At 41.7% G+C, this 12,079-nt stretch overlaps 1 long non-coding RNA gene and 2 other non-coding genes across 3 annotated transcripts; 1 reads left to right on the forward strand and 2 right to left on the reverse strand.

Moving 5' to 3' along the window:
* Window positions 1–963: 963 nt before the first annotated feature.
* Window positions 964–1,045, reverse strand: trnas-uga (transfer RNA serine (anticodon UGA)). Its single transcript has one exon. It is a non-coding gene; the product is annotated as a tRNA-Ser (tRNA).
* A 2,580-nt stretch (window positions 1,046–3,625) lies between these two features.
* trnas-acu (transfer RNA serine (anticodon ACU)) lies at window positions 3,626–3,707 on the reverse strand. The gene has a single exon. It is a non-coding gene; the product is annotated as a tRNA-Ser (tRNA).
* Window positions 3,708–5,137: 1,430 nt separating this feature from the next.
* Window positions 5,138–9,261, forward strand: LOC148635161 (uncharacterized). Its single transcript, XR_015933278.1, has 3 exons — window positions 5,138–5,632; window positions 5,732–5,878; window positions 8,507–9,261. It is a non-coding gene; the product is annotated as an uncharacterized LOC148635161 (long non-coding RNA).
* The last annotated feature ends 2,818 nt before the right edge of the window (window positions 9,262–12,079 follow it).

Below are 12,079 nucleotides of genomic sequence, written 5' to 3' on the forward strand. Positions count from 1 at the left end.
AAGGGTACGTAACGGCTCATGCGATGCTCAGTTGCAATTTGTCCCAAAACAAACAAGAACAGCAGCTGAGGGTTTGAGTTTGAACATGCACTGTATTAAAGCAGCTTTTATTTCCATTGATAAATGCTAGATATTCCTACAGAGATTCTCCAGGTGAGTAAGCGATTCCTGTTTCTGTTTCTATTTCTGTTTCATATATATATACAGTATATATATATGTTACATGTGTCTCTGCAATAGTATAAATGTGTTATACACTATCAGGGGCTGCTTTTTTGTGCACCTCATCTACAACAAGGGTTTTTTTCATTTATGTTTGTGGACCTTCACCATTTGAGGAAGTTACAGGTATGGTGAGCAATGACTGACAATGGCACGTACTGCGTATTCCTCACAGAAGTGTAAGCAATTTGTTCTAAAAAACACCGGCTAAAGTCCAACATCGTTAGCAATCTTATTACTTAAACAGAATTAACATCAATAAACTGTAAGGTGCTGGTACATGCGAGTAGATTTGATCTTCTATTAAACAAAAATGCAATTACAGCTCTAAAAAGGTCAACCTAGACTTCTGTAACAGATCTGTTCAGGTCATCGCTGTTCCTCTGACCTTGTGAGTCTTTGGAATTTTAAAAGTGTATTTTGCTTGCCTTTCATGTGGTCTGTGTACAAGTCACTGTGGCGTATGCGGTCCTACACAGCCTTGCTATAGACGTGACGAGCCTCCGCTATGTTGCAATGGAGAACAGGTTCAGTATGGAGCTGCCGAGAAAATTCAGCTGGAAAGCTCGTTGCAGAAAAGCATCGTTATCTGCGTCCAGCTGCAAAGCGTCACTAGTGGGTGCTGAAGAATCGATTTCACAGGCTGCGGGTCCAGGCGATTTAGAGTGTTAAAGGTCCCAGCGAAAACAAAACAGCGCTGGTCCTTTTACACGCACGCACGAGAGCAAATGCAAAGGACACCGTAGTCGGCAGGATTTGAACCTGCGCAGGGAGACCCAAACAGATTTCAAGTTTGTTGCCTTAACCACTCGGCCACGATTACAGCGAATACTGCAGCTGTTGGCGTCTTGCTACAATCGAACAGGGAGTGCGAGGCGGCGGCGGCGGCAACTTTTTTCAAGTTCGCTCTCCGTTTAAGAAACCTTTTACGCCATACGTGTAAGCAGACACACACCTCAGAGTACTTAAGGGTGGCTTCAAGTTGGAATGATAAAGTCTCCCCGTTCGGACATGAAAATAGAACTTTCTTAGACAGAAAGAAATCAACAACGGAGACATGTGGATGACGATTTCAGTCACTGCACTTTGAATAGCATTTTTACTCGAGTTACAGGAGATGCACGAATGGCCCTTGACCTACGCTCTTACGAATGACTTGGAACATTCAAAGAGAACAGCCCTCAAGTCCTGCGGTTTATTATAATGCTGTTGCGTGTCGAGGCAGTATTTGACTTCGTCCTACCGTTGAGACACGGGGCGTACTGTAAATGAACTGCACCTGACAGCTTTAGAAAAACACCTGGGCTCAGTACGGTGCTGAGAGCTCAGCGTTGCTGTTGTTCTAATTAGCACGCACTGCATCGGCTATGACCCGAACTTTTCAATTATTCTGATCAGTAAGTCAACACGTAGTCCACATGAAAGGTAGAAATATTCTCTTGTCTGTCTCTTGTTTTTATAGAACTGAATGTCCCTGACAATGTACTGTTAGTTTTAATTGAAGAACGGCATCTGTGTTCAAATATACCAGACAAGTTTACGTAACTGCTCATGCAACACTCAGTTGTAATTAGTCAAGAAATAAAGTCGAACAACAGCTGCGAGTTTGATTCTGAACGTATGAGATTGCAGCGCCTTTTACTTCCATTGACAAATGATAGATATTCGAAGAGAGATCCTTCAGACCAGCAAGCAAACCCACGGCTATTTCGGTTTTCTATCTAGGCAACGTTGGTGTCTGCAATAGCATACATGAAAGCGTGATGCAATTTCTGTGGCTACATTTGTTGCACGTCATGCACAGTAAGAGTGTTTCTAACACCAAATACAAAGTCAACAATTAGCGATCACGCCTTCTCCTCAGTTAACCCACTGAAACCCTTGCTGTTAACAGTTCTTTACTGCGTGCTTTACCAGCACCTACATATCGTGTCGGTTCTTTCAGCTTTATTCATTAGGTTTTCAAAGGCATAAGTAGAGCACCAGAGGTGCGAACACAAAGTGTGTGGTTATCTGAAGAACTGATTCTTCTGATGACTACAGAGAGCTCGCCGCTGCCGCATTCCTCCTTTAATCTAACACGGAGTGCGAGGTGGCTGCGGAAACTTTTTCTAAGTCGCTCTCCGTTAAAAAAAAAATACCTTTCACAAAATACGTGCCGGCAGACAGACACGCCTCAGAGGGTTTAAGGCTGGCTTCACGTTCAAATGATAAAGTCTCCCCGTCCGGATGTCAAAATGCAACTTTGGCAGACAGAAAAACATCAACAAACCACAAATGTGGACAAGGATTTTACAAGCTGCACCACACTGCACTTTCAAAAGCATTTACAATCGTGTTAGACGCAGGAATTGCCTTTGATTTGCGCGCTTACGAACGCCATGGAAAACGAAACAAAACTAAAGCCCTCAGCTCCTGCACTTGATTCTAATGCCGTTACGTGTCGAAGCAGTAATTTACGTCATCCCACCACTGCAACACGGGGAATAGAGGGAAATGAGCACACGCTACGAATCGTCTCAATCACTCCCTAGAGTCGTAAGGCGCATTGAAGGGTGCACCCCCATCATTAATCGTTGCGCCTCTGTGAAAGGAAAGCTGTTGAGCAGTCTTTGAAACAACTCGGATGAAACACTTGATTGCTTCCATGTGCATCAGGAGCCCATTTCTTATTTTCACTTCACGCCGCCCAAAGCATTTCTAACACAGGAGATTCGCGTTTGGGAATGCTCCCTGCCCTACAAATAAAACAGGTCTACGGGTCTGAAACCTGCTCCACGGAAAACAGTTCTGTTGCGCTTTTGATCAAAGGGAGATTCGCTGTTCTTACTTTTTGATGACATAACACCCAAAGGGGCTTCTTTGGAGCTGGATTCCAACCAGCATCCTAAAGTTTCTTGGCGGTACCCTTTACAGTCCTCTGTTCGGTCGACAAGGGACAGAAGGGGGCAGCTTTCCTCACACATACAGTGCAATGTACTGTAGTGTTCCCGTTCATTGAATTCGCAGTTCTGCATCAGACCTCTAACTCGTTTCCTTAGCTTGGATTTAAGCCACGAAGCAGGCTTCTAGTGTATAAACGTCTAGAGGAATCACAAACTATTTGAGAGGCCATCATCCCAGGGGGAACTGACAAAGTCTATCCCTAAACACCTAGCGCAGTCTCTCGAGAGACTGTCAAAAATCGCTTTCTCCGTTTCTCCGTGCAAGTAAGTGAAAACGCGGTCTCAACCCAGAGCCACTTGGCAGCAGCGGCACGTAAATACTGTTACTGCCACTGCTGGATACCGACGTTAGCCTACTATACCATGTTCAGCCACCGCTAGAAAATGTACGGCTCTAGTACCGGAGCAAACAACAGGAGGACCAACGTCGAACAGGCACACATATCAGACATGGAAAGCGACGAAGACGGGATTCGAACCCATGCGTGCAGAGCACAATGGATTAGTAGTCCATCGACTTGGCCACTCGGCCACCTCGTCGAAACTTGATAGGTAATGCGCTCCTGTCTAGTAAACAGGAGATCCTGGGTCCGAATCCCAGCGGTGCCTTCTTTGTTCTGTCTTCTCGAACAGAACTGGTCCTTACGGACAACCGCCTACGGCTGGACTTAATTAAATACAAGTATTCATTTCCTGTCTTTAACGCGACTTGTTTTTCTTAAAATGGATGCAACTTGCAAAACATGAAATATAAACCTTGCTAATCAGCGCTAGCGGCAGGCAAAAAAAAAAAGAAGTCAGCAATGTTTTTTTTCTTTAACCTTAACCCTGCTAATGGAGAAGAGTTAAACGACCGAGTCTATGCAGCTTAAACGGTGCGCACGTCGGGTTCTTAGCTGAAAGGTTGGTAAATCACGCTCACCCCAGTCCTTAATCTTTTAAAGAGGATACAAAATTGAACCTAGTCGCCACATCACATACATCCTGTTCAATGATAAAAAGGTAACATCTATCCTCGCTCCAGAGTAAATCTTACGTTGAGGGCATATTTTGTTTCACTTTACCATGAGTCGGGCTCTGCTGCACAGAGGAGAGAGCAGAGCAATGAGGTCACGGGGACAGGGGAGTCACACGCTGGCGTTTTGAATACGCGGAAGATCACTGAGGGATCCACAGTATGTGGACCCTCCGTGCGCCATCAGTCCACACTCCGGACTCTGAATCCTGCCATCCGAGTTAAGATCTCGGCGGAACCTGAGGCGCAGTTCCTTCTTAAAACATAATCTGGTGAGCATTTCTAGAATCGTACTTGTATAGATGCAGCCTTTAATGTGTTGCTAGGTTAAAATTGATGACTTCTTGTATTTCAGTAGGCAACTGCCCTCTTTATTTCGGATTGAATTTCTTTATTACAGGGGCGCTTTTATGAAAACAGAGTCATGTTCAGGTACTTTGCTTGATGGAGGAAGCTCATTTCGGACTCTGTGATCTGCTCACCTGGAAAGGTCTGCTATACTACTACAAGAGAGAAGTAGAGTCTGGAAGAAGGGACAATTTTATGATGGTTTGGAAGATAATGTTTTTTTTTCTTATGCTGAAAATGAAAGGTAGTTGTTTCTATATGGACTCAGTCTTTGGAATTTGTATATATATATATTTCAGTGATCCATCAGCCATTGCTTCTGTATTGTAATTCAATTTCTCTTTTAAAATTCCTTCCCCACTTCTAGGACCTGCAGTTGCTGAACTCCACAATGGCTTCTATTGGAAAGTCTGTGACTGAGACCAAGTAAGTGTTCACTTTTTTATGAAACCATTATTTATTTAGGAGCAATGAGCAATTCTTATATAAATGCAATAAAATCATTATGCTCAAACTATGAGAGAGAAAATTAAGGATAATTTAAGAAATCAGTCTTAGCTTGTTTCTATACACAGATGGTATTATTTATTTTCAAAGGAAACCCGCGAGGATTCCCCTGGTGTGCAAGATGTGCCTGAATACTTTTGATCAGCTTCCTGCTCACTTGAAGAGGGCATGTATGAAGCACGCCACGGCAGAAGAGATCAGGATGGCCTCTCAACAGGCGAGGGAGGACATGATGAATCACCTGAAGAACGGGGTCATCGTGGATTACCACAGAATAGAGATCGTGTCTGGTGAGGCAAACAGGATAGTGGTTGTAAGGCTGCTAGAGTCCTTGGGCCTTTTTGTACATGGGAAGCCTGAAGACACATCGGCAAGGTGAGATATTTTTAATCTGTAAGGCTTCTGTAGTTTCTTTTTGAAATCATTGTTACAACATATTATGTAAAAGCATGTTGAAAAGAATCTACCTGCATTCCAGCGGCCCTGAGCAAGAGGCCGCTGTCCAGGAGGAAGAGATGCCAGAGGCTGCTCTAGAAACTGAAACAGAAACGGATAAGGAAGGGGAAGATGTGAGCTCTGAAGAACTCTATCAGCAGTAAGACTTTTTATTTTTCAGATGTATGTATTTTTTACTAAAATTCTAATTTGTCTTATAGGTATAAAATGTTTAAACCAGTGTTTTATATCTTTACAGGCCCTGAGTAGTTAAAAAGTATCAGCAGGCCGGAAGAGAGTGGCCCAAGCTGGACTCTATAGAAAGCACTCCCTGGATGCTCCTCTCCTGATTGGATTCAAACAGTACCTTACCAAGGATCTGGGAGTGGCAAATTATTCTCAGGAGGTATTTATTTTTTAAAGGCATTAAAAATTAAGCAATGGTATCTTCATTGTAAATGTTTTTATTTCTTAGCTTAAAATTCACCCATGTGAAATGATGTCAGCCATAAACATCATGACTCTATATTTCCTACCTGAATCTATTCTACTTAAATTATTACATTATACACAATTTGAGTTCATTTTAAAAAGTAAAAGGTAATGAAAGGAATGCATTTTTATAAGAAAGATAATACCGATATGCATGTGATAATCTTCCTTATATCATGTAGTGCGTCATTTGGACACTTTGTGGGCTTGAAATACAAAGAAAATCATGTTCTATGGTACAAGATAAATACAAAACTTAAGCTTTTATTTTAATTAGATTTGTTTATAAAGCATAAGCAATCATTTATTACATCGCTTCTTGAATTAAATCTTTTGACAAGAGGTAAGACTTCTATTTTACATTTAAACCCATGTTTAGCTGTGTTTTTTAGATTTAACTGAACCAATTTCTGTGTGATAATGTCCTTGAATTCTGACAACATCACACTAAATTACATGATATAAAACAGCTAATGTTTCTAGAGATAAAGTTTCTGGGATGCTTCTAATTACTTTTTATTACCAGGGACAGTTTAATTCACCTTGTACAGTACTGAAAGACCAAGATGCTTTTTTTAAAGTTATTTAACATTTTATATTATGTTGTCTATTATGGCAACATGATGAGCTTGGTGAAACTTGGAAAAATACTGCTTGGCCACTTATCTTAAGATAAAGATAGGATAAAGGTTTATCTTTTGCACCTACCTGACCCCCAGGGAAGGCCAATGCTTTCTCAGTTGATGGTTCCCTACAGTAGACTGTACCTTATCTTCAAAGGTAATGTATATTGACCCAAATCAGTTTTGGAATCCAATCTACTGACGAGATGGAGCACATCCTTTTTTCAGGATTTTAGCATCATACGTTTGGTATATTTAGTCCCTAATGCTGAAAGAAATGATCATAGAACATTTGGACACTTTGTGGGCTTGAAATACAAAGAAAATCATGTTCTATGGTACAAGATACATGTGTCTGACAATGAGGAATGGGCCCCTGAGACAGTCATTTGCATGTTTCACAAACGATCGTATATTACTAGAGATTCTGTTTGGGATTCGAATGTGCATTCGGACAGCAATCCCTTTCAAGAAATGATATGTTCTGGATGAGGTCAAAGGTGATGAAACACTGTATTTAGGATGTGTTTGCAGTGATTGTGTGTCTCCTGCTTCAACGCAGTGAAATATAGATGTGCTCCTGTAATTCATTGGTACATGCCCAGGGCAGTAAGCAGTCTGAGGATTTATTTCCAGACGGCATAGAGCAGTGAAGCAGTGAAGTAGTGCAACACACTGGATCATTATATTATTAGAATCTATTCTACTTAAATTATTACATTATACACAATTTGAGTTCATTTTAAAAAGTAAAAGGTAATGAAAGGAATGCATTTTCATAAGAAAGATAATACCGATATGCATGTGATAATCTTCCTTATATCATGTAGTGCGTCATTTGGACACTTTGTGGGCTTGAAATACAAAGAAAATCATGTTCTATGGTACAAGATAAATACAAAACTTAAGCTTTTATTTTAATTAGGTTTGTTTATAAAGCATAAGCAATCATTTATTACATTAATATATATGAAAATAAAATTTTAGCATCATATTATTACATACAGGTCTCTAGCTTCAACACAGTGAGATATATATATATGCTCAGTGATTTATTGGTACATGCCCAGGGCAATAATCAAATTGAGGATTTATTTTCAGATGGGCTACAGGTAGTGTTGTGAAATTCTTCAACACACTGGAACGCAGATTTAGGCCTCCTGCACTCTTACTCCTTAAAAACCAAAGAAATGAAGATATGTAGCAATCACATTGTAACAGGGTGACAGTGACTTAATGCTTATACTAGTGGACTTCTGGTACCTTTAGGGTACGGTGTTCCCTGAAGGGCTCTCAAACCCCGCATTTCAGATGCCTAGCTGTATCGCCGATGTGTTGCACCTCAGAATCACTTTTAAACCTTACCTCTGGTATCTTTAATCCCTACTGCTCAACGCATGGTGAAAGTATTGCATAATTGTGTCTGAAAATGAGCAATGTGCACCTGAGAGACTCATTTGCCTGTTTCACAAATGATCATATTTGACTAGAGATTCTGTTTGGGATTCAGTTGTGCATTCTGACAGCAATCCCTTTCAAAAAACGATACATTCTGGATGAGGTCAAAGGTGCAGGAACACTGTTACTTGTTCCTTTATAACCCGGTTATTGATGTCATTAACAACATTAATCCCAAACAGAGCTGTTGGACTCCCTCCTCTGGCCGTTTTCCACCAGTTGATTATTTCATCAACCAATGCACTAATCAAGCTCCCAAGGCACTCTCTATACCCAGTAAACATAGGTCTAACCTCACCCAAGGAGAAAATCAGGCGCTCCAGTCTCTCCGCAACAGGGATGATATCGTCATCAAACCAGCGGACAAAGGAGGTGCTGTTGTGGTGTGGCGTAAGGATCTATATATCTTTGAAGCCTCTAGACAACTAACTGACACTTCTGCCTACCTCCCTCTCCAACAGGACCCTACCACTGACTACCAAAAGGAAGTGGTATCCACCATTTCCCTTCTTATCAGCAGTAACGAGCTCCCCCAGGAGGCGAACCGGCTCATCATGGAACATCCACAGGTATCTCAATTTTACCTCCTCCCCAAAATCCACAAACCGGACACCCCTGGACGCCCCATCGTATCAGCATGTAACTGTCCAACTACTTACATCTCAGCCTTTCTCGACAGCCTCATGAGACCGCTGGTTGAAGATCTTCCCTCATACATCAAAGACACCAACCACGCGCTCCAACTTTTCAATGATTTCCAATTTCAGGGTACCGAATGCCACATTTTTACCATGGACATCACATCTCTGTACACCGTCATTCCCCATAATGACGGCCTTACAGCCCTCAAGCACACGCTGGACAAACACACAGTGCTTGATCCACCCACCCACACCCTGGTACGCCTTGCAGAATTGGTCCTCACACTGAACGCATTCTCTTTCAATAATCTTTTTTACCAACAGGTCAGTGGAGTTGCCATGGGCACCAGAATGGGACCCAGCTATGCCAACATTTTTGTCGGCTGGGTAGAAGAACGCTTCTTCGCTTCCTACACTGGCTATGTCCCTGACCTCGGCTGGGTAGAAGAACGCTTCTTCGCTTCCTACACTGGCTATGTCCCTGACCTCTACAAGTGATATATTGATGACTGCGTCGGTGCCGCCACATGCTCCAGCGATCAGCTTGAGTTCTTCCTGCACCATTTAACCAACTTCCACCCATCCCTCAAATATACGGTTAACATATCTTCCACCACTCTTCCGTTTCTAGACATCCACTTGTCTATCAACTACCCCCGACTGTCCACTTCAGTTTATTACAAACCCACGGATTCACACAGCTACCTCCTGTACAGCTCATTTCACCCCAACCATACTAAAAACTCTCTTCCTTTTTCACAGTTCCTTAGGTTACGATGACTATGCAGCGATGACATCGACTTCGAGAACCAAGCCCTCGAAATGTATTCATTTTTCATCAACAGAGGATACCCCAGCAGTGTGATTGACAGGGCCCTTGCCCCAGCCAAAAACACCCCCTGGACCATCAACCCGATCAGGAACTCCCGCCGTAACAACCACATTCCTTTGGTGCTTCCTTACCACCCTAACACACTTCCTATCCCCAGGACCATTAACCACAACTTTTCCATCCTACAGGATGATCCCTCCATTGGGGCCCTCTTTTCTGATCACCCTATCATCTCATATCGCCGACCACCTAATCTGCGTAACCTCCTTGTTCACAGCTCCCTTGACCGCCCTCAACAACCATCCACACCAGGCACTTTCCCTTGCAACAGAGCTCGTTGTATCACCTGCAAGTACACAGCCACCACCACAATCATTCAAGGCCCCTCAGGACAATTCCGGATCACCCAGACAGCATCTTGTACTTCCAGCAACCTCATTTACTGTATCTCTTGCAGTAAATGTCCAGCCATCTACATTGGAGAAACAGGAAGGAGACTCGGAGACCACTTCAGAGAACACGTCAGGGCTGTGAAGATTAAAGATCTCTCCAAGCCCATTGTTTCTCATTTCACCTCTGACGGCCACGACCACTCTAATCTCTCCGTCTTTGTTCTCAAAAACGTTTTTCCGAACTCATACATCAGAAAGACCACCGAAACTAAAATTATTCTTCAGCTAGGATCACACATTCTCCCTTCCCTTAATAACAGACTACTGTTCTTTTAAATTTTCTCCATTCATTGGAAGTTTCATTTCACACCTCTCTGCACCCATTCTGACTTCACACCTCTTGATTGGCCTCTCTTTCTGTCCCCTGCTCCCGCCTCTCACTCCTCCTCCCTCCCAACCTTTGTTCTCCCGCTACTTTACCTCTGCCTACTGCCCTGTCTCTCTCACACCTGAAGAAGGCTCCACGGCCGAAACGTTGTGTTCTCTTTCTTCTTTTTTTCAGCATGGAATAAACCTATTACTTGTTCCTTTGCAGCCTACGCATGCTGACGCAGCTACCCACCTGAACTACACTGTAGCTAGGATGTGTTTGCAGTTATTCTGTGTCTCTAGCTTCAACACAGTGATATATATATATATGCTCACTGATTTTTTGGTACATGCCCAGGGCAATAATCATTATGAGGATTTATTTCCAGATGTGCTAGGGGTAGTGTTGTGAAATACTTCAACACACGGGATCGCAGGTTTAAACCCCCTCCACTATTACTCCTTAAAAACCAACAAATGCAGATATGTAGCAATCATATTGTAGCAGACACTCATTTGCCTGTTTCACAAATTATCATATTTTACTAGAGATTCTGTTTGGGATACGGATGTGCATTCTGACAGCAATCTCTTTCAAAAAATGATTTTACCTTATCGCGGCTTTGCCCTCTTGCCTCTTTGGATAATATCTCCATCTTGTGGTCGTTGTTGGTAATGTCTAGACACTATCTCCATCTTGTGGTCGTTGTTGGTAATGTCTTCTTATGCCCTTTTTTATTTCAATTCTCTATTAGTTGATTCTAGAATCTCTAGAATAGAGTTGAAAACATCAGTTTTATAGCAGACAATATGACATTATTTATAGTCCAATTAGAAATGTATTACCCTGTTTTTAACATAATAAGAAATTAAAACTAAGTTTGAAACACCAGGGAACATAAAAAATGATTTTTAGGAAAACCATGAGGTTCTCTGTGTCCGATGCCTGCAAGGGGAGAAAGCTAGAATCCTTTGATTTTTCAAAATTTGAAAATAAACATCATATAACAACAGCTTTCATTCCTAGGAGTGAAAAATAACCATTTTTGAAGACATATTAGTTTCTAAAACACTACAATAAAGTTAAAAACATCTGTTTTATATTACATTATTTTTTGTGAAATTAGTCATTTTTTGCACTATTTGTAATATAATTTCTAATTAAAAGTGTTTAAAATTAAGTTTGGAACAACAAGGAATACAAAAAAAAAAGATTTTTAGGAAAACCATGACGTCCTCTGTGCCCGATGCCTGCAAGGGGAGAAAGCTAGAATCCTACACAGGCTTCTGGAGCTCTGGCCTGGCTAAAGAGGCTGAATTTATCCCCTTCAAAGCTCCATGAAAAATGATCATTTAAAATTTGAAAAAAAACCCATCATATAACATCATACAGATGCAGCCATTCAAAATGCGCTATAAAAACCCGCGGTACAGTAACCTACCCACAAGCCACTGCAGGGCACCGGAGGGCACCGCGGTAAGTGATTGGCTGGCCAAAATGACCGACAGGGGCACTGGTGGTGTAATGGTTAGTAGTGAAAAGATTTAATCATTTAATGACTTTACTGTGCACATTTTAATCCGCTTAGTTTTGAATATTTATATGGATTTTACCACTAAAGGGAAATTTTAGTAGCTGAGCATAAAGAGAAGAGGAGCATAACGCATCTGAAGGTCATAAACGATATTAATTTAGGAACATAAACATTACTGTATTACATAAACTGTACTGTGTATGGCTGGTCTTGGTAGTTTAAAGAAAAAATACACACCAGTCTTCCATTTCTCCCTAAACATTTT

The sequence above is a fragment of the Lepisosteus platostomus genome, unplaced genomic scaffold (assembly GCF_059453375.1).
Source record: "Lepisosteus platostomus isolate fLepPlt1 unplaced genomic scaffold, fLepPlt1.hap1 Scaffold_30_H1, whole genome shotgun sequence".
NCBI classification, from domain to species: Eukaryota; Metazoa; Chordata; class Actinopteri; order Semionotiformes; family Lepisosteidae; genus Lepisosteus; species Lepisosteus platostomus.